Below are 24284 nucleotides of genomic sequence, written 5' to 3'. Positions count from 1 at the left end.
TGGAAAGCTTGTGTTTCAGTGAGTCATTCTGTACCAACAAAGGGGCGAAAACCACATGCTATTGTCGACTTACACCTGTAAGAGATGAGTCCATAGCTTAGAGCTAATTCAGAAAAGGATTCAATTCAATTTATCTTGTCTCATACACTGAAATGTTCAACCTCTACACTATCCATTTCCTGTTTTGTAAGTATTGATCTTAAGCTCCCATGCTCTTTATTAATAAATAAGGTACAAGGTACTTAAAGTACTTCCTTCCTTCCTTCTCTAAACTGTACCTATTTTTGTTCAGCACCCATAGAATCTTTTGAGGTGCGTGCTTCCCTTTTGGTTTCTATTTGTAAGTAATATTGCACACCTGCCTTTTTGCAAAGGGATATTTATAACCTGTGTAGGTGTGTATGGAGCGTTGACCTCGTGAAAGGATAGAAGAATCGTTTCCCTGTTCCATTGTTTTATGTTTTTTTTCTCTCGTTTTTTCTCACTACTAGGCGGGAAGGAAACTGCAACAACAATCAGGACAGCTAATTTGCTGCTGGTGTTTTGTTTCTTTTTCCACATGCCTTGAGTCAAAGGCAAGGCAAGGCAAGTTTATTTGTATACTAGTACAGTATAGAGCAAGTCATAGTGATTTACATACAACATTAAGCACTGAGATATTAACATTTGGCCGCCAGGATTAATTAAAGAATGATTACTATATGCCAGGATATCCCCCCCGTTTAACCCTTATTTTGAAGATCCAAAACACTGCGACCAGAACCGGATGTTGACTGAATGGTGTGTGTGTGTGTGTGTGTGTGTTGTCGGATTAGGTGTTGATCTCTCGCTAGCTGATGAGAAGTACAGGCCAGCCCCATTACAGCGACCGATATGCTCCGTCACTGTGCAATAAGCGTTGTTTTCACCAGAAATGCCACCTGGGACGGGGAATTGGAGATAAAAGCGACTGAAAGTGGGCGTGGGTGCACGCGCAAATCAAGATGGCGCAGTTCAGTGTTATGGCCAACAGAGATAGCCACCTGAAGCTAATGTTAGTAGCCTTTTGACTAAATCGGATCAAAACATTTATACAACTGAATAAAAAACGTAACTTACGTTTATTGGCGCTTGCCGAGACTAATGATTGCGTAGGTTACGTTTTTCGTCGGGGAAAGTATTAAGGGCATTGAGAAACGCATTATAAATAAAAGGACATTGAATACAGTAACAAACTAGAAAAAGTGCTCCTCGGAGCACAGGTCTCCAGGTAGGTTATTGTGGCCTCCTGGTGGTGCTATAATAGGCCAATGTGAAAATGGTACCATTTCTTCTTACGCCTTTGATGGCAATTTGACATTCAAAGTCATGATTTGAGGCATTTTGTTCAAAAAATCCAACTGGTGGTGGCGCTATAACAGGCCAATGTGAAAAGGGTGGGCTTTATTCATCGGCCTAGTATAGGAATGTGCGTGCAAAATGTCCCTCAAATTGCACTCTGCGTTCATGATTTGAGGCATTTTGTTCAAAACGGGGCCAATCCTGCAAACCCTAGAAGTCAATGTTAGCCAATTAGGATGGAATATGAAATACTGGACAGATCCATCTTGATCACATGACTATAGAGATACTGTGTACGCTGTATCGATTTGCAAAAAATTGATTTTACAAAAGTCAGCCTCCTGGTGGCGCTATAAAAGGCAGAAAAATGCAGGTCAAAGGTTTTTTTGGCGTATAGGGAGTGTATAGACCGATTCCGTACCGGTTTCATGGTCGCAGCCTACGTATTTCCTGTAGGCGGACTCGACATAGCTGCGGGAGTAAAACCCTCACCAGGCGCAACTCTTCCACTACAGTGAACGGCAGAGTGACTGATGTTAGTTTGCCTCAAACTTTACTCCTTTACCTGCTTTTTTACTAACACTAACATTACAAAGATGCCCAGAACATCGAGATGAACCTGTGTAGTTTATGGCTGCTCCAACAGTAGTGGCAACATAAAAAAAAAAAAAAAAACGGAATGTCTAATATCCACCGCTGTGGCGGAGACCAGAGCCATTGAGTAATGGTTGAGACAAAGCAGTGAAAGATACATAACGCAAGTCTTACCCAATACCAAATCTTTCTGTTTATTAACACAAGGCTGCTGTACTTTATACCTCATACTTTAAATGCTTAGTATGAGGTATAAAATACAGCAGCCTTGTGTTCATAAAACAGAAAGATTGGGTATTGGGTAAGACTGAAATTACGTATCTTTCAGGACCCTTCACTGCTTTGTCTCAACCATTACTCAATGGCTCTGGTCTCCGCCACCGAGGTGGATATTAGACATTCAGTTTTCTTTTTTTTCTAATGTTGCCACTACTGTTGGAGCAGCCATAAACTACACAGGTTCATCTCGATGTTCTGGGCATCTTTGTAATGTTAGTGTTAGTAAAAAAGCAGGTAAAGGAGTAAAGTTTGAGGCAAACTAACATCAGTCACTCTGCCGTTCACTGTAGTGGAAGAGGTGCGCCTGGTGAGGGTTTTACTCCCGCAGCTATGTCGAGGAAATACGTAGGCTGCGACCATGAAACCGGTACGGAATCGGTCTATATGCAAGGTTTCACACAGATCAGTGCATTTATAGATAAAAATGCAAATCTGCCTTTTATAGCACCACCATGAGGCTAGGTAGGACAAATTGGCAATGGCATGCCTTTAGAACTGAGAGTTTGCCGTACAGTCACTGTGATGAAAACTGAATGCTGCCTCTACATTTATTCTGGCAGAAATCAGACATGTCCCATAGAAATCAGGATGGTTCATGATGTAGGCTATAGCACAACATTCAGAATGTATTTTTGGCCCTAAACTATTCAACGCTTTAGAAACCAACAGCTGTACAGCATCAAGTAGCATTCTTTGACAGTGAGCTTGAGCTAATGTAAAGATCTTAGAAACATAATAACATAATATAAACATAATTAGTGACACATAATGACCCACTTTTGTTTTGTTATTATTGAGGACACGAACGGTGATCTGAATCAGTCGTCTTGTGGATTTTATAAAATAGACATCCAACAGAAGGACACATTCATGTGCAAGCATCTTCCTTGACCTATGTGACACATGAACATGCACGCTCACGACCTTAAAGGTCGACTCATAAACGTAATTGTGTCGAGTCACAGCACCGTGACAGGGTCTTTCTCCTTCAACAGGGAGCGCATTCATCCAATAATAACTACTGTATTTCAGCCTACATTGTCCAGATAGTAGATGCTTTTACTTTACTGGAATATTTCCACATTTCAATACATACTTCAATACTACTAGGCAAATATTGAACTTCTTACGCCACTATTACAAGTTCCTCCAGCATGTGTGAACCTCACGCTTTGACATATAATCTATATCAGAACTTGTTTTGCTCACTATGTAAACTTGTATGTAAACGCCATAAGTCTTGTAGTAACTTGCAAGTCTACTGTACATGCATGTTAATTTTTGAACCAAAAAGTAGCCAGTGCATTATTTAAAGCAGACATTTGTATTATTCACTTTCTACCTGGCGTGCTCTATACAAGCAGTCAAGCACACAATGCTTGTAGATTGCAGCTTGAGCTTGAAGATTATACTGAAAACCATCATCATGCATTGCATGAACTTAAAGCACTCCGTAACAAAGCTCAGCTCATTCACCTGGTCTGTGCTTTGTGCTGCGGTATTGTTCAGCTGTGCAACCTAATCCCTGTCCCATGCACAGAGGAACATTAAAGAGTTGGGTTTGAATTGAGAGTTGAGAACTGCAGACGTGGGTTTTAGCTGGGAAGTGGTGAGTTGGGTTTCATTTTGATAGCCAGTTCACACACGTACGGTATGAATGGGAAACCTTACTCTTGTTAGAATGCTGCAATCTATTGTTGTATATTTTCTCTGCCGGGTGGAAACCTGAACTGTCCAAAACTGTTACTTCTCGGGATTCAAATTCAAAAGCAGCAAAAATAGCAGAGCCACAGGCTGTGGATCGTCTACTTTTCTTTTTTTAAAAGATAATTCTTGTGGCTTTTTTGTGATAGTAGACTGACAGGAAATGGGGAGAGAGATGGGGGGGGAAGACCCGCAGCAAAGGCCGTCGGGATTGGGAGTCGAACACGCAGCACGCCGTCAGGCTGGCTCAGCAGCCTAGGTGCCCAGACGGTTGAACTAACTGCCCGGGCCGGATCAGCTATTTTTGATGCTTTTGTGTAACGCTGTAGTATGATTGAAGTGGGGCGTTAATTTACGCCTTTTACGGATTTTACGGATATTAACACAAAAAGTTAGAATATGGAGATAAGAGGTTTTTGTCCGACAGATTTCTTTTGAAAGATTTTGACTCATAAAAAAAAAAGAACACAAACGTTATCTACTCGTCCCTGGCACAAAATCATTTCAGATGGGGGTCCGTGGCTGAATGTAATTTTTATATAATTTTGGGGGTCATTTAAATTAGAAGTTTGAGAACCACTGACTAACCAGATGTTCAACCAAACCTGGCGAGAAAGTATTTCAGACAGCCTTCCAGGTATATCGCTCTGTCGGGTGGAAACCTCATAGTGTTCATAAATGTACTTTGCACGATAAAAAATAAAAAAGCAGATCTACAAGATCACGCAACGTTTTGAGCTTGTGGATCTGCTACTTTTGTGTGATGCCGTAGTTAGTATGATCAAGTATAGGGTGTTAATTTACTAAAAAACACAAAGATTAGCCTAAAAATATGGAGATAAGAGGTTTCTGCCCGAGGTGCCCGGCAACAACATTTTTGACTGGTGGAACAGATGTCAGTGGGAAGTGGGGCAAACGTTGGAAAGACTGGATGATGAATGTATCCTGTTGGGGCAAGGCTGACATTTGAGACTACGGCACACTTTTCTGTGAGTTACAGACTGAGCAAAACAATGTACAGTGTACAATGTACAATGTACAGTATTAGAGCAGTGGTTCACAAACCATTTCATATCAGGGACCCCCACATTGGAAAATATTTTGCACTCGGGACCCCATACACGATTTGTGCTGTTATAATATACATTCTTTTCAAGATGTTTTGTTGTTGAAAATAGCAGATCTATCTACTGTATGAGCTATTTGCATATAGCCATTGTATGTAAGGTTAAGGTGCTTGAACATATTTTGATCTGTATTATCTAATTAAGCCAGGACACCTTGGGGTCCCAGAACCCGACTTTGAGAACCACTGTATTAGAGCCAGGCTGATGATTTTGGAGCGACCTAGTTTTCACCGATTTTGTCAAAAAGTAAATTTTGTTTGAAAAACTGTGTCCATTTGAAAACATTTGACACGAACAAACAAATAAGCCTTGTAGTATGAATTTAAAATCATACTACTCGTCATACTACTCGTGTGAAGTGAGGGGCGCTCTTATCATCATCATACATCACATTCCGTGCTCAGCCAATCAAATCATCGCTATGGGGTACACACATTGCTCATCCAATCAAATCATTGCTATGGGGTACACACATTGCTCATCCAATCAAATCATTGCTATGGGGTACACACAAAGCTGGGCATAGGAGTAAAACATGTTAAGAAATAGCCAACCTACAGGCTCACGATGCAACATAGCCTGATGTGGAGAAGATAGTGAAAGTAGAAACACTTCCAAGCAGTTACAGAATGCGGTAAAAAATAACTCAACAATGACTCAGACCTTTGAGAACGAGAAAATGTAAAATGTTCAACCTGTTTATAATGAAAGCCATTAGAGGATTCTAGCCCTCCTGGGGTCAAGTACAGATCTACGTACTGCATTTCATTAAGATTTAGTAATCTCTCAAGTATCTGTCAACACCACTTCCCTAAAAATTTATTGTTGAATAAACAAGGAGGAAGGCGAGTGCGGAATGGCCTTTGCGTTTGAGTAAAAGGACGTGCTGTGATTGGCCAGTAGCCAGAACACGATTACTATTCTGCTGTCCATATCGGGTCACAACTTGAACAGGGCTGAGTCAGCTAAAAGCGAACTTCACAACACTCGACACGGCAACTTGCGTGCTTTAGCGCGCTCTGTGGCGTCTCTCGTGGCTCAAGTTCGCTTGAGACGGCGCCCCTCCGTCACGGTCTGAAAATGTACTTAGGAGGGGGCCTGACCATTTTGCTCAAACGCGAAGGCCATTCCGCACTCGCGGGAGGAAGTGTGGACTAAGAAAGGGGAGGAGCTAAACTGAGTTCCTGTTTCTTCACAAAAAAGTAGGTGTTGCCACCAGGCAAAAACAAATGATACATTTTCAATCGAATGGGTTGCCAGATTGAAAAATGTGAAACAAAGCATTTCTTAATGCTGTCACTGGTTGACATACAAGATGATCAGTAGGTTATGTTTTTGCTGAGAAAAGGGTCATTGTTAAATAGAAAGGTGCAATTCTGGGAAATTGCAAGTGTGCTACGTTGCCATTTATAGTCTTGCCAACCCATTTATATTAATATTGTGATCATGTCACTCCCGTCTGATTGGACATCCAATCTGAAAACGCACAGAAAATGGACATTGGGGTTACATATAAGGTTACAAAAAACGTCGTTCGTTGAACTTTACTTTAGGTGACATAAAAGTTCTCGGACCTAGAACAATAGTGTGTTGCCTACAGCAGCCACACTAATAAAGCAATTCATGTACAGTAGAACTCGCACAATAGCTAGTACCGTTAACTAAAGCTCTCAATAACTAATAATATTTGGCTCTGGGGTGTAATGCAATGTCTCTCAAAGTGGATTCCAAGTGGTCACATGCTACAAGTCTGTAGCATAATGTGTACACTAGCTGTCAGAGTTAAGGGGGTCGAGACTCGAGAGAGCCACTGGTGCAGCAGAGTAGAAGAAATCTGTACAGTACAATACTTGAGTGAATGTACTTCATTACTTCCCACCACTGTGAGAAAGCAGAGCGCCGTTTTTGTTTATGTTGCCACTCTGTGCTCACGTACGGGCATGTCCGGACAGTCCGAGCTCCAGCAGCGCTAAGCCAAAGAGGAAATCATCGCTGTCGGGTGGAAACCTTGCATGTCGGTCGGTCCAAAACAAAACTGTTACTTTTCAGGAAACGGGGGAAAAAAAACAAAAAGGATAAAAAACAAACGGGTGTGTGTTCCCAATGGATCCAATTCAGTCAATATTTAGTCAAAAGCTCTTGTTAATACTTTTCTTTGTAGTTGGGTCGTTTACGGCAGTTCCGTGACCACGGAGAGCAAAGGTCCGTTTCTCAATGGATTTGTCATCTAGGAGCGTTATTAAACAAATTGAGCCTCCTGCATGTAAATCGCAAAAATGCAGGGAAAATTCAGAGAGCCCCAAATCAATATGGCCACCATCAAAAACATGTTAAGGAAAAACTACCTAAAATTCATTCTGCTTTCAGTAGCATGTGACATGTCAAACTAGGGGGTTTTCATGATTCTGAATCCATTCCAAGCATTAGTTTTGCACAAAAAACACTCCTTGGGCTAAAAACAGCCTGATGAGGTCAGCACATTTGGCTATGGCCGTTTTTAGCCCAAGGAGTGTTTTTGTTGTGCAAAACTAATGCAGTTGTGAGCTCGTAGATCTGCTATTTTCACTACTTTATTGGTGCGACACTCACTGTATGATGAAGTAGTAGGGCATTACATTAACGGGGGGAGGGAGAATGTAATATGGAGATACGAGGTTTCTGCCCAACAGCGACGAAGTGCTAGTGTAGATTGAGCAAAGCCATGCCAGCGGTCGGAGGAACACTCTCTCTGTCTGCCTGGTACATCAGAGCAGATCAACTGTTCCTATAAAACAAAGAGCACGTTTTTTCCCAGCACAGGCGCCCCTGCATGCCTTCCCCTGAACTCCAAATCAAAACACACACACACTCATGTTGTCAGATCAGGGTCCAAAGGCCGCTCACTACACTCTTGTCAGGAGATTTCAGTTTCCCATCAAAGCTATTACCCATAATCTACGTTTCCTCAAAGAAATAAAAATGATAGCACAACAGAGCCAAGTCTGACTTGAATGGCATTTCATGATATTACCGTGGAAACATCATATGTCCCCAATCTGTTGCTTTTTTTAATATATATTTTTATCCCACGATTTTGTAACCCATTTCTCACCAGTGTGTCAATTATCTAATGTGATCCTGGGCTCTACACACCCTCCGCCAACCTGGGGAGAGCAACGGACTTGAACTCATGCTCCCTTCATGCATGAGTGTCCAAGTGCTCCTTGTTTCCCTGGTTGGACGTAGCGTGTGGAAGGAACACGTTATTCCAACCAGTTCCTTTCCCCTCCATCAGGCACCCCGGCTGGCCAGGAGGAGGCAGTTTAGAGACCAGGATTACTGCATGTTTTTTGTGAGGGTACCTACCCTAGGGGACTCAGGGAGAACATGCAAACTCCACACAAAAGGCCCTTTCGCCAACCCCGCCTCGGGTATGGTATGGACACTGATGACACGGAGGAGAGGACATGCCGCCAGCGCCCACAGCGTCCCGAGCGGGAATCGAACTCAGAACCTTATAGCTGTGAGGGACAGCACTACCCACTGTGCCAACCGTGCCCACAAATCTGTTGCTTTTAAGGATTCAATTTCGAAAATAGCAAAAATAGGCAATATTTTTGATACTTTTTGTGAGACATTAGTATGACAAAGTAAGTCACGGGGAAGAAACATAAAAGGTTTAAATATGGAGATAAAAGGTTTCTGTCCGACAGCAACGACAATATACTCTGCAACAATTATGAGCCTTGGACCCAATGACCACTTTTTACAGTCTCATAAGACAACAGACACAAGCTTACAAGCTAGAGGTCAGATAGGCCTAGACTCAGCCCTATTTATGATGTGCATATAGTTTCCTTATATCTCTTTAAAATGTTACCATGTGGGACCTTGTCTTGTCCTTTTGACAACATTGTAACAGTTATGCAAGAGACACAGTTTTGTCACAATAGACCTATTATAGCTAGCATATCAATGATACATATTGTTTCGTATTTAAAGCTTACAGTGACAGCGGTAGTCCTGATGCTATCCTTGATGCTATCATTTATGATGCCAATGTTCCTAAAAGGACATGCACACACCTGCATTCAATGCTAATGTTCTAATGATGTATTGTAAATGGTGCATTTATATAGCGCTTTTTTATACAAAGCGCTTTACATAGATTGTGCATTACATTCACCCATTCACACACACACACATTATTCATACACCGATGGTGGAGGAAATACCGTACTTGCTATCTCTATCTAATTTATGTATATCTTTGATTATTTGACCTGATTCTATATGGCTATACAGGCATCTCATCTTCTGACATACTTCTCTCAGTCCCCGCAATACTTTAGTTATATAAAGTTATATCATAATAAGGGCTGTGAGGGTAATCGTTTAACACACTCAATTACAGTTGGAATTACTATAATAAGCCTCTAGATTATTCTTTTTACGAGTCATAGACTGATCAAATAATATGTGGAACTGTTTGGAGCTAGCTCTTATGAAATACATACAGTTGATATGTCTAAGAGAAATAGCTTGTGGGACGAGGACATGTTGTGCTTCATGCTTCATGTATGATGTGTGTGATGTTTTATACAAGTTGACAATGTGGCCCAATGTTGGCTGGACCAGGGTGTCCAGCCAATAGAAGGACATGTCTTTGATTGACTGACCGACCGTGTGAGGGATAAAGTTAACCATTGGTTGTTTTGTTCGTCCTTTATTTATTAAATCCAAAATACTCTCTTTTGTGACAATTGACATAAAGTCAAGGTTTAGCCTGAATATCTTAAAATACTCTTACAACTAGTGAATAGGCTACTAGATATTTTCAAACAGAAAGGAGAAATCCAGACAGTTTCTTACCCTACTCTGATGTTATATCCAAGAACGAGTGGTACAGGTGAAAAATGACATAACCCCCTCCAGCGCTGACCGTGCACAGTGGGTTTAACGCCAAATTGCTTCTTTTGAACGCTTGAATTTTGAATTTCATAATATCACATTACTATCCAGTGTTTTTTTTTGTCCCAAATGGGCTGCCCATGCATTGTGCATGGTCGGAACAGTGGTAGGCTGGGGTGGAGTTTTGTAATCTTTTCACCTCTACCACTTACCATTTAAGGTAAGAAAACTGTTGGTCTGGAATTCTACATGCCCAACCGTGTGACGTGATTTGACGTGCATGCAATTTGGTGATTTGGTTTGGTTTGTTCAGGTCAAAGTAATTTGTAATTATGAATTATAAATCCTTGCCTGAACAAGAAGAAAGTATTTACAAAAAAACTGATTTGATTACTCACTTTGGGTTTTTGAGTGCACTTTTTGAATGCCAAAGCCTTTAGCCAATATGTTGTGGCCGTTTTGTTGGTTCCAAACATTTGTACCTTAGCCAACAAAACCCACTGATGCATCTGGAAATGGAATATGGCTGTATGCAGACAAAGTAGTTCAATGTCATTTTTGATTTGCATTTACTTTCCTTAAAGTGCAGTGATATTATTACAAATAAAATACAATACAAACAGCTTCTCTTCCTTATGGCATGTCTCTGTCTGTCTGGTAAAAAGCGTTTGTCCACCAGGTGCATGCCACTCCCAAACACCCAGGCCTTCTTATGCTCTCTATCAAGCAATTAGGCCTGGGGAGGCGTGCCCTTGGTGTCCAAACAATATTTAAAGTAACTAACAACCCATTAAACCAATGCCAAAATAATGATAATACTAACTACAACAATTGTGATAATAATAATAATAATAATAATAAATAGACATACAAAACAGTGAGGATGGCTTCTACACAATATATATTCAGCATTTTTTGCAAAGTGTTTCTGCAAGCCCACAACGCAACGTGTTGTGAGTTTATAGTGTCAATGAAATATACTGTATAGGGTTTAAGTGGTTAATCTCAGTAACTATGTCTTTAGCTTTTGTTTTTAAAAACATGGGTGTTGTTGTCGTCACTTCGGTCAAACAATTGTCAATTAATTATCATGAACCAGTAAAGGCTAATTCATGGCCACCGGAGCTGAAATAACGATGAGCGGTGGTGAGTAGAAACAGAGAGAAGGGCTGGGGCGGTGGTTTGCTCTTCACCGCGGTTCGTGATGTCATGTTGTAGTTCATGACCTCGCCCTGAAGGGGCACGCATCCGCCTGGGTGACGGCAGACGGCAGACTGCTGGGCAAGCGCTGGCGCTTTTACATATGGAATGAATTCTCTACTGGCCATATGGAGCGTGTCTTGAGTGTACAGGGTTTGATGAGGTCAGATCAACATTATGGAATGTCAGAACAGGTCAGGTCCATATACAGTAGGGCATTAACATAATAATCGAATAGTCGACTAGTCGACTAGCAAAACACTAGTCGACACTGTTAATTGACATCCGATTATTCGCTAATATTATTTTTAATATTTTTTATGATTTTTTTTTTTTTTTTTTTTGCTTTTCTACAGCAGACATGCAGGCATGCAGCTGTGAGCTCGGTTGTTTTGTTGGTAGTTCGCCAACTTCAGTACTAATCCATTCCTGGCTTATTGTTTTCATATCATACAAGCCTACTGTACGTGGGTTTTGCCGTCACCCTCACTATAGGTGTGGTGGGCGGCGTATCGGCGGTGGCACTAGCAGCAGTCAAGACAGTTTTTCTTTGGGAAAAGCATATGTGATATGCCTCATAGGCTCATAAGATCAATGGGGACAACTACAGTGTGTAAATACTTTTACTATTGGTGAGTTTATTACTGTAGTTTGTTCAACAAGTTAGATTGGAGACGTGTCGTCGTCCGGTACAGTAAAGTATAGCAGGAGTTCCTCCTCGCTCTGCCCAATAGTATCCAGTTTGGTGACAGTCAAACTACAGTAGCTCTTGCCGTGATTTCATGTTTCTACATGCTTATCCAACAAAAGTCTGCGTGCCGCGTGTGGCATTATTAAAAACAAACAGCGATGCCGCACGATCATAGTTCTAATACGTAGCCGCAAAAGACTCGCGATGGAGTTAAGTAGTTGATCATCTGATTCATAGCCTGGCAGCCTGCTAGCTAGCAAACCTCCTCCTTGCTTGTAGCTCCTTCTAAAAACCAAAGGAACTGTGATTGTAACTTGTTGTTGAACATTTAGGGTTGTATGAAAAACATCGCATCGTTCATTGCTCCAGTCTCCACTCTCCAAACATTGTGAACAACGTAACATGCTATGCTGCTCCGTAGAACGGTCTTGTGCATAAAAAATAGCAGATCTACAAGCTCACAACGCGTCCATCCGTGAGTCATTGTGGACTTGCAACTTTGACTTGAAACAGCTGAGCTAATTTCGGCCAATCAGAGCGGCATTCAGCGTAATATAGTAAGAGTGGCGACACTCGCGTTGACTCCCACTGTAACAATGGAATGCGGAAGTGCTCATTCTATCTCAATGGGATAGTTCCAATGTTTGGAACTATAGCCCATAGGAAGTGTGTCGCCACTCTCTTAGTACTATTCCACTCGGCCTGCATTGATAGTGCATTCACCACTGGCTCTGTTTTGCTTCGCTCGCTGGCTGTTTCATAACACGATGTTTTAATGCTTGATTGGATGGAATAAATATCATATTTTACCGCCGACTAATCGACTATAAATCGATTTTGATGGTAGTCGAGTCGACTATCAAAAATCACGTTTGGTTAATGCCCTAATATACAGTATGGAGATCTAAGGGTCAGATGTAGAGTTGCTTGACCGGCTCCATATATGCAGATCTAGGTGATGATCCAGTCTTCTCCATGTATGGTTATCCAGGGTTAGATGAGGTCAGTGTCTTTGACCAAAAAATGCACAAGATCTAAGGGTCTCGATGATGTCAGGTACTGTAATGTCACAAGGCGTGACCGTGATATGGCCATATTGACATTTCCATATATGGGGAAGGGCCCCTGGCAATATCGTTTACGTTGCGACTACATATTTGCCCATATATGGAGATCCCTGATGGTCACGCTGCTGGGGCAGATCGGCACGCGCATGCATCCGCCTGTGTGACGGCAGACTGCTAGTCGAGTGCTGTCGCTTTGGCATGGGATCAACTTTGACCAGAAAATGCACAATGAAAAACAGGTATGGCCATATAGCCATATAGCGTGTCTTGAGTTGAGTGTAGACTGTAGAGGGTTGGGAACCCTCTGGGAACCCATCGGCAAAAAAAAGAAAAAACGGCACCCTCTCCTGTTTGTTTAGCTCCGCACAGAATCTGTTCTTGAGAGATTAGATGATGTCAGACTGACATAATAAATACTACATTAGGTTGGGTTATTAGTGTGGTTGACAGACTTTTTTTCTTTTTTTTTCTGGAGTAACCTACCTAACTTCTGCTATGTGATTGGCCGAGCTTTGCATAACGTTTGTAGTAGCTAATTGGCTGTTGTTGGTTACGTAACCAACATATCTTTTTTTGTTTTACAATCTTTATTAAGACATAAATTCCCTTGCAGGGGCAGAAGACCAAACTATTCAAGGGTTATAGAAATGTTCAAATTAGGGAGGGGCCTATGTAAGCGACTGCGGCAACCACACTTAGTTCCTAGGATATTGCTGAGTCATGGCAGTTTGTGCACCCCTGATTCAAGGCTCTGACCAAAGCTCAGGTAGAGCTATAAAAACATGTTAAGCAGTGGGACTGATGCCTCCATTGTATTGACTGTCAACAGTGACAGATCCAAGCATGTGCCAAACTAGAGGACGCTATAGTTATTTTTTATTTCAAACATTTCAGGTTAGGCATTCATCATTAAAAAGGGAAGGTAATCGCTTTAATTTTGGTCAACTTTAGAGATAAGTAGAGGGATACTGAAACATTGTCACAATGTGCCAACAATGTGTCAGTGTCTTTGATCATGTTAACTCACTGTTGACATAAATTAGAAGAAAGGGATACTCAGTTCAAGCCTCTAATGTAGAAATGATTATTGTAATGTGTGGCTGAGTCTTGACGTGGGAGTGGAACACATGACACGTAGGATGACACAAAATTGTTGCTGTAATCTTTGTTTGAAAAACACCATGCATGCTAGCTGGATTAGTCAAACAATTTTTGAAAATCACACAGGCTGACTAAGATAGCCTAGTGTCCAATCCAAAGACCCGGACACATCCAGACACATCGAAGGAGGCCGTCCTAGGGGTTCTGTATCAACTTACTTCCTACTTCCTATTATTATTATTACTATTAGTATGTCATAATTATTAGTTGTACCTTATTATTATTATTATTATTATTATTATTATTATAATTATTATTATTATTATTATTATTATTATTACTTTACTATCTCTACCAGCATGTGCACTTAAGCCTCTCCAGCTGATCCAAAATGCCGCAGCTCGCTTGGTCTTCAACCATGTCTCCCCCCTGCTCCGCTCCCTCCACTGGCTCCCGGTCGCTGCCCGCACATAATACAAAACTCTGATGCTGGCATTCAAAGCAACCAAAGGTATGGCTCCCCCATATCTTGCAAGTATGATCGAACCCTACAAACCCTCCCGCGCACTCAGATCAGCCAACGCAGGGAAGCTGGAAGTACCCTCACTAAAAACGCCGGGACAACGCTCCACACGTCCCAAACTCTTCTCCCTTCTGGTTCCAAAACTGTGGAATGCACTTCCCATTGCAGTCAGAACTGCAGCATCACTCCCAATCTTCCGCCGTAGTCTGAAAACCCACCTTTTCAGACTCCATCATGGCCCATAGCACTTACCCTACCCCCTTAGATATAGCATTTCTGTAGACTTCGATAGCATTTGATACAGACTTATAGCATGTTATGTAGATAGCACTATAATTGCATTGTATATAGTCATAGCACGCCATAGTACATATGTATAACATAGTAGTATATATATATAGTTTATATGTATAGTCTCATAATATAGATATTCCACTGTTACTTTCTTAGCTTACGCATGTTTCATGATAAATGCTTTTTTGTGATGTATTCCCATGCTTTTTGTTCTTGCTTAATGTAAGTCGCTCTGGATTAAGAGCGTCTGCTAAATGCCTAAATTGTAAATTGTAAATTGTAAAAGAACCAGGAAGATAGATTGTGAGATTATACATTGTAGAAGCTGACCAACAACAAGATGCTTGAGAGCTGTGGTTCACAATTAAGGAACAGTGTTTATTCTGGGAAATGAAGGTGGGGTGGGGGGAATAAAAACATCATATATCATTCAATATATAATATAATATCAATACATAAATTCATCAACACTCCTTACCTAATAGGGTCCAGCATATCATCATGAATTATTTAGTATTGTTCATCATAGGTTAGAAATAGAAAAGCATTGTATTAGAATAAATCAATGCCAACGATCAAACTTGAATAACAGAGGAGAGAGATAACAGTCGCGTGTGTATAGCTTACTGCCTGATACCGACAGCATCCCAAGCAGAGGAAGACAGCCTTACTGAGCCTCGGTTTCATGGCCCAGGCTGATCAGAACCCAGGTGTCCTCACAGCAGTCATCATTTCGAGCTGATTGAGGAGGAATGTAGGTATAGTTATCGCCCCTCAATCACTCTGCCTAGGACGGGCCTACATGGTCTTGAGTGCTAGCCTGGTTCCAGCCCATAGACCCCGCAGTGCTGAACCCATCAGCCCAACACAATACTGGTCAAGGCGGGTCCATATAGAGACACTCCACAACAATGATCTATTTCGTAAAGTTGGAGTGTGAAGTCGATTGGATGAACGGTTCTTGAGGATGCTGCAAGCACACGTGCGTCCACCTGTAAATGATTTGTCACACAGACACACGTATGTCCACACACGTGAGATTAGACGTTGCACAAAGACACGAATGACTTTTTAGTGTTGTTGACTGACAGTTAATGTTGTGTGACAGTTGATAAATGATCCCGGAGTAACCCCAATTGGGACGTTATATAGATGTAACTTAAGTCATGTCTTTAGATGTGAGTGGGTGTCCGTCTCTTCAAAGTGTTTATAGTATAATGGTATTAAACAACGTCTATGCGTCATGGTCAGTAGTGCTCTCTGAGAGATAGTATGTCTTTGCAGCCGTCCCTCTTATCGACAGCCGACAGGTATGTCAACAAACCACTGTTTGAACTCATTAAATCCAAAATGTTGGCATTTATGGTTGTTATAAGAAAGAGGTCAAGGAGAAGTGAATATCTGGTCACAAGACACAAGGTGTCGAAATGTCTTGCTTTCTGATTTGATTTGAAGATGTCAAATTCTTGCCGTAAACTTTCTTTCTTTCTTTCTTTCATGCTTAAACATGTTGCAGCTAGCCAGCTACTAGGAAATAGCCAACATGTACAGCCTATAGTACAGTATCTTTGCCATTGACACATAGGCCTATAGAAACACACATGCGCGCGCATGTGCACATATTCCGAGGAAGGCCAGATGAGCACTCCCTTTCCTGTTATTAAGAATAGTTTGTCACTGTTGAAAGGATGAGAGAAATTGTGGGTCACTAATGAATGATGCATTTCAGTCAGAGATTTTACAGATGGTCAGAAAAGCCAGTGAAGTGAACAACTAACTTCTCTCTCTGAAACTGCTGTCCATTATTGTGCTCTCGAGAAACCTGCGGAACCTCACAACTGACCCAGCTGAGCGGTCCATTGGCAAACCAATGGCAGACCATTATCGTACCAGTCAGCAGAGAAACCCAGTGAAGTGTTGCAAAACAAGTGTGTGTGTGTGTGTGTGTGTGTGTGTGTGTGTGTGTGTGTGTGTGTGTGTGTGTACTTGCACACCTATGTCTGACTTTGGCTCGATGCGAGTGTTTGTGTGTTTGTGTTGTTAATAAGTAATTTATAAGTTTGAGTCGGGTCACCAGTCACCACGCACCAGTAGCTGCACTACAGGTGTCTCTGTGTCTCTGCTGTCCAGCCACACAGTATCCGTTTGACCTCAGCAGTTCCTCCTCTCAGCTTGTTGTCATACTGGTAAATATTTATTTTTCCCCCCCTTACCACACATTGATGCACTCGTGCAGCTGAGGACACCTGCATTTGTACACACCCCCCCACACACACACACACACACACACACACACACACACACACACACACACACACACACACACACACACTGTATGCTGGACTGCTGGTTGTGGGCACGTGCTTGCAAACGAATGCAAAAACAAAAACTGCACATTGCATACGCATGGCCACTGGATTTGTCACATGCACAGACACACACGTAATACGTATGTCCACATATAACAGATTTGATGTTGCACTGACACACACGCACAGACACGTGTGACTTTTGAATGTTCCCAGCAAGTACGGTCAGGACCTGGACGAATTAGTGACATCTTGATTGGAGCCAGATCAAGTCAAACCAAGACTAATTTCAACCAAACAAACAAAATTCTGCCCACTAAGACGGACATCCCTGGATGAATCAGAGACAGTCTGATTGAGGCAAGACAGATCTGGCCCAGAAATAAGCTATATTATTTCAACTGGTGAAGGTGAAATGACATCATTTGGCTTGCTGGTTTGTTTGGCCATTATCTTGCTTGTCTGTCTGTCTGTCTCAGCCTCTGTCTTTGCTTTTCAATGACTGAAAGCCATGTATTGTCCACCTATCCATCTGCTATGCATCTGGGAGGTACACACGCTCTGTGTGTGTGTGTGTGTGTGTGTGTGTGTGTGATAGCGAAAGAGAGAGACGAGAGAGAAAGAGAGAGAGAGAGAGAGAGAGAGAGGCCAATAAGAGAGTAAAGCACATGGCCATGGTGTATTCAGAGGCATGCTGAATCTCTGGTCGTCCTATTGGCTCAGAACAGGCTGCCCGTGTCCAATGAGTGGGTTGGAGAAGGACACGCATCAGGCAAACACATCAGTTGACTAAACCCAGTACACGGCCGAGAGTGAAGGAGAGGAATGGGGACCCGCACAGACCCAACTAATGATTAATACTTACCAAGCACATCAGTTGACTAAACCCATGGCCGAGAGTGAAAGAGAGCAATGGGGACCAGCACGCACAGGGGTGCATACTGTGCAGACAATGACATAGTCTGACAGGCAATAGGCCCACAACACCATCGCTACCGAGATGCGTGGCCGGTTACAAGTTACAACTGACCCGTGGTCAGTTAAAACTCACCTGTGGCTCCCGACATGCGTGGCAGCCAGGTTAAAACTAACCCGTGGCAGGTTAAAACTAACCAGTGGCTTCCTGTGAGGTTAGGTTTAGGGTTTTGGGTAGGGTGTCAGACTAAGGCCTGTCGGACTGATAGTGAATCAAACACATGCACCCGCACGCACAGGCCCAACTAATGATTAATACTTACCTGCTGCCGGTGTCGCTCGACATATAGCCGATCCACAAGCTTACAAAATGTCACTTAAGCCACACCCAGTGGACTTTGTTAGTGGAGCAATCACTGTTGGGCTATTAAGTATGTGATTATTGATGGTTTGTGCTGTTTTGACCTTGATGCGTAATCAGGGTGGGTAATTGTTTACTGATGATTACATAGCCTACATATAATTCTGCTTAACTAATTGTATTGATCCATATAACTTTAGACCCTATCACCACAGCACCGCTCTGTTATTAGATTAATATTATTTGTTTTATCACAGTTATCTAATATAGGCTATATTATATAACAATTTATCTTTTTTCCAGCTCAGCTCTATATGCTAATCTTCATGGTGAATATTTATCTCGTCAATGATTAATAACTGTGGGTTATATGAACAGAAACTGCGAGGGGTGGAAGCTGGTTCATGTTTATCTAATCAGCTGACGGCCTGACAAGGCTTAATATATGGGTCACAGAGAGCAGTTTATCGTCTCTGTCGGCAGTTGTGGAAAGGAACCAAATACATTTACTCAAGTACTGTACTTAAGTACTAATTTTGAGGTATTTGTACTTTACTTATAAGTAAGTAAAGCTTCTACTCCACTACATCTCAGAGACAAATATTGTACTTTTACTCCACTACAACAATTATTTGAAAACTTTAGTTACTAGTTTTTGCAATTGCAATTGTATTTATAAAATCACACCCGTGCAAACTGAGTGGTGCAACTACCCCCCCACCTCTCTCTCTCTCTCTCTCTCTCTCTCTCTCTCTCTCTCATATTAGCAGGCAACAGTGCAGCACTATCCCTCTCTCTGTTTCTGGCACCAACACATACGCACATAGGTGAACACAGGCATTACTGTTCCTTGGAGTGGTTGCACCACTCAGAAATCACACGTGTGTGAAGTGAGGGGCGATCTTATCATTATACATCATCATACATCATCTCATGAACAACTGAATTAATGTGATTGGTTAGCCGATTTGCTCGTCCACATATGATGTAAATTTTCCATGGCATTTAATGTTTGTGTTGCCACAAATCTACGTCATATTTGAGGGACATAATGATCCTTTCATTGTCAATGGCAAATATGAGACGTGTGAGGACAAGAGCTGTATATATAGGACAAGAGCTGTATATAGGACAAGAGCTGTATATAGGAAAAGAGCTGTATATAGGACAAGAGCTGTATATAGGAAAAGAGCTGTATATAGGAAAAGAGCTGTATATAGGAAAAGAGCTGTATATAGGAAAAGAGCTGTATATAGGACAAGAGCTGTATATAGGAAAAGAGCTGTATATAGGACAAGAGCTGTATATAGGAAAAGAGCTTTATATAGGACAAGAGCTGTATATAGGTGCCCTCAATCTCTCTGGGTCGTCCTCAGACGAGCCCTCCATCGTTACTTCCAGTCATCCCGGTTCTCCATACATCTGGCCAGCTCGTTGGTGTTTTGCGCTCCTGCATCGTTCTTGAGTACATCCACATATGTCAGTGTGGGACGGACGTCCTCGTGACCGGTGCCCACGTGTTGGTTCCCACAGCACTACTTTGCTGGCTGGCAACTCTTGGTGTCTTTGGCAGTGTCCTGCTAGTCTCATTCCCCTGGCTGCTATTTCCTGGCTCACCCTTGGCATTCCATCATACAGAGTTGTGTTGGTAACACGTGTGTTCTTACTGATGTTGAGTGCTGCACGCAGCATTCTGGTGTCAATAATATGAAAGAGCACCTTCCAATTAAACACCCGGGCAACTCAATGTTCACAGAACGCTACCAGCCTATCACTACCCTTGTTCAGTGCGGCACAATATCACGCAAAGTTTGACCCGTCCACAAAGCATGAAGAGTTGCGTTGGCCAATCAAGGAAGCTGATGATTGTTGATCTCCCCAATATGGCACAATTAATGTCAGTCCAGGAAGGTTCTGGAAATCCCCACAGCAGACACACTTCACGACTAATGTTCAGGTGAAGTCACTACAAGCAGCTTGATTCGTCGTCCAAGGGTTGCTAAATGACGATGATGATCGGTTGTGATGATGACATAGTGGTGTGATGATGTCACATGGGTGAAACAACCAAGTGACTGCAGTCTGGAAGATGTCAACAGAACATCAACACATGTTTTTAAACACATTAACCTAACCCTAGCCTCCTTTTGGGCATGTCATTATAAGTACATTTGTTGCTGTTGTTTACAATTTCAAAAAGATTGCAAACTAGATAAAGTGCCAATCGGCACAGGTCTCCACCAGGATTCTTCCTCAGCCTAGTGGGAATATGCGTGCACAGTTTCATCGCAATCGGACGCGGAGTTGTGGCCATTTGCTACTCCTGAAAACTGTAGGAGCCAATCGTGGCCAATCAGGATGGAATATGAGAAATCAAACAAACCTGTCTTGATCACATGACTATGGAGATCATGTGTACCGATTTGCGTGAAATTTGGATAAAATGTGAAGGAGTAATAATATGTTTTACATATGTCGGCCTCCTGGTGGCGCTATAAAGAGCAGATGTGAAAAATTCCAGGCAAAGGTTTTTCCTTGGCCTCTAGGGAGTTGGCATACAAAGTTATCCACAGATCCGTGCAGTTAGAGGTAAAAACACGTTTGGGCCAGTTATAGCGCCACCTTGAGGCTGAGTTGAAATTGTTCATGTGGCATTTCGTCCTCGGCCTAGTGGGAATGTGGGTGCACAATTTCACGGAAATCACGCGATGTGTTCATGATTTGCAGCATTTTGTTTGAAACTGAGCACTCCTGTGAATTTTGGAAGCCAATCTTAACCAATCAGGATGGAGTCTGAGAAATCTGAAAGACCGGTTTGGTTGAATGGCTCTAGAGAGACTGTGTACCAATTTGCGTGATGTTTGGACAAAATCTGTAGGTGTACTGTGCAAAAACTTGTTTTGCACAAAGCGGCCTCCTGGTGGCGCTATAACAGGCCGTTCTGGAAAGTTTGGGGCAGAGGTTCATGGTTGGCATCCAGGGAGTGTGTGTGCAAAATTTGGCATCGACTGGGTTAACGGTGACCGAGATTAGCTGCTCACGGACGGACACACGGACGGACGGACGGACACACGGACGGAGTGCAAAACATACTCTCCCCCATGCCTTCGGCTGGTGGAGACAATAACTTGCAGATGAGGTCAAAATGCTGTATTATGAGCTTGCAGATCGATAATTCAGCTATTATTTCTAATATAGGACTTCATGGTTAATGCATGAAGCACAGCTGTAAGCATGTGTGTATACATGTCAAATTCAGGTAGGTACGTTCGGCTACATAGGCCTACTTCAGTGGTTCTCAAACTATTTGGGCCCCTGACCCCAGGGGTCCTCGAGGGAGTTCCACGGCGAAATTAGTAAAGTGTTTAAAGTGTTCCTCATTTAGCTGGGGACTCCCTGGAAAGCGTTCAATGACTCCTGCATTTTCTTCACGTTTTACCCGTATTGGCCTGAATATAAGACTATAAAAATATCCTAAAAACGGGGTCGTATTCGGGAACTAGACTATTTGACATTCAGTGTTATTTTTCCACAAATGAGTCTTGGAAAATGGGGGTCATCTTATAAAACCCAAATGTGGAGTCATACGTACAGCAGCCATTATTATATAGCTTGAGGAACCAACCGTTCAACAGACAGTTGACTGATGCCACACAGTATTATAAGCACTTAAATAGTTATTTAGCTTAGAATGAATGAAATGTCAGAATATTTACAAAGGCTCTGCAGATGTGTATGGCTACATACAGTACAGGAATTCAGACCTCTTGCCAGTGAATGAGATTGAGGCCTGCTTTAGATGATGGTGCCTTTTTGTTGTTTCAGAGCTTATATGAAGTCCCAGAGAGAAGGAAGCCTACAAAACATAACAATATACTGCTCTGAACCGGCATGTAAACTTCTGAAGCAAATCTGTTAGGATATACTGTACAATATAGGCTCCTTCACATGAGTTGCATGTGCATTGTGTTGTCTGCTTTTGTTAGACGAATATGTGCACACATTTGATGTGTGTGTCATTGTGTGTGTGTGTGTGTGTGTGTGTGTGTGTGTGTGTGTGTGTGTGTGTGTGTGTGTGTGTGTGCGCGCGCAATCGCACGCAGTGCCAGCGCAGAACATTTGCGCTTGGTGTGCTTTTGAACGGGTGAGCGAGCACACATTGTTGTGTCAACAGGGGTGTCGGTGTGTGATGGTGCACCTTTGGGAATATGAATCCTGTATGCATATTTGTGCTTCAATATCTTTTGTGTACACAAGTATTTCAGCTTGACACATGAAGCTACAGTATGGGATTGAAAGCAGAGCCTGTATCTATTGTAGCTGTCAAGAGTCAGGACGGATAACTCTGAATGTGCTTGAGAGATTCCACTTATTTGTCCAATCTTCAGGTTGGACACTATGGGCTCCATTTTCGTCACCGCTAAACCCCTTATGCCTAAACTTCTTTGCCTTTTTATTTTTACCTATTTTGCTAAACATTTTTGAATAGTTTAAATGGCCAGTCTACAAACTCACAACGTGTCAATGTAAATTGGCTAGTTGAACTATTCAAAAATGTTTTTCAAAATAGTAAAAAAAAAAAAAGGCAAAGAAGTTTAGGGATAGGGGTTTAGCGGTGACGAAAATGGAGCCCTATATCCCCAAATGAAAAATGTAATAATATTTACCATAGAATCCATTTTAGACACACACACACACACACACACACACACACACACACACACACACACACACACACACACACACACACACACACACACACACACACACACACACACACACACACACACACACACACACACACACACACACACACACACACACACACACACACACACACACACACACACACACACACACACACACACACCGGCCCTGCTGTCACGCCTGCATGTTCCTACTGTTGTGGTTCGTCATTGTCTGTTTTACGTTTGAAATGTGCAGGTGGTTTGTCAACTAATAACATTTTTGGTAAACCCCCTAAGACCCCTTTGCAGATGCTTCGTGACGTACGTGTCAACTTTGTGAGTTGTTTGCTGTTGGGACTAATCCCATTCTCTGCACATGTAAACTTATGCACTCCCCTTAACCTCCCTGCTGGGTGTGTTAGATTCCTGAGGTTCCCTCCCGTTTTCCCAACAGCTGAGAAGTCACGAGGTCAGGGTCAAGACGTCAAGTGTTCACTTTGAGTATTTTCTCGCTCTCTCCAATGGTCTGAAATAAGTTATTTTACTTCATTCCCGGCTGGCTGATGCACGTATGCAAACCACAACCAAAAGATGTATCAAAAGGGTTATGCTCTCTTTTCAGCCCCAAAAACGTCACAGGATAGCTTTGGCGAAAATCATTAGGTTTTAGTTACAATATGTGGCTCCTGCATATGCTTTTCAAGAGTGCTGTCTGCAGTTAATTGCATGGAACAGTATGAGAAGAAAATCCAAGAAAAGTAACCGAATTAATCTTTAGTTAGTCGAGTTATTCACCCAGGTTATATAGGCCAGTGGTTGTTATCGGGTCCTTGAGGGGGTTCCAGCGGGTCCCTATAGCCAAATGGACCCTTATGTGTCAGTAACTCTGACACAAAATGGTCCATTCTCAAAGTTAAATTAACACAGATCATACTACAGTGCAGATTGGGTTCCCAGAGATCAAAATGGTATCAAATTGGGGATCCTTGAAATTAAAATGGTTGAGAATCGCTGCTATAGCTGTGAAAAACAATCTTCTCTTATAGGGGTCCCTGGTGTGTCTACAGTGTCTTTATTACTATTATATGTCAATTTGGGGGTCCTTAACACGGGGGTTTGTAAAATGCCGCATGCAGCCCAGGTCTCCCCTCGCGGAGAACGTGCAGGCTGGACCCCAAGTGACCAGACACAAAAGAAACATGTGAGAGAGAGGTGTTCTTC

Source organism: Protomyctophum parallelum, assembly GCF_964188405.1.
Source record: "Protomyctophum parallelum genome assembly, chromosome: 20".
Taxonomy (NCBI): Eukaryota; Metazoa; Chordata; class Actinopteri; order Myctophiformes; family Myctophidae; genus Protomyctophum; species Protomyctophum parallelum.
Note: the sequence above shows the minus strand (reverse complement) of the source record.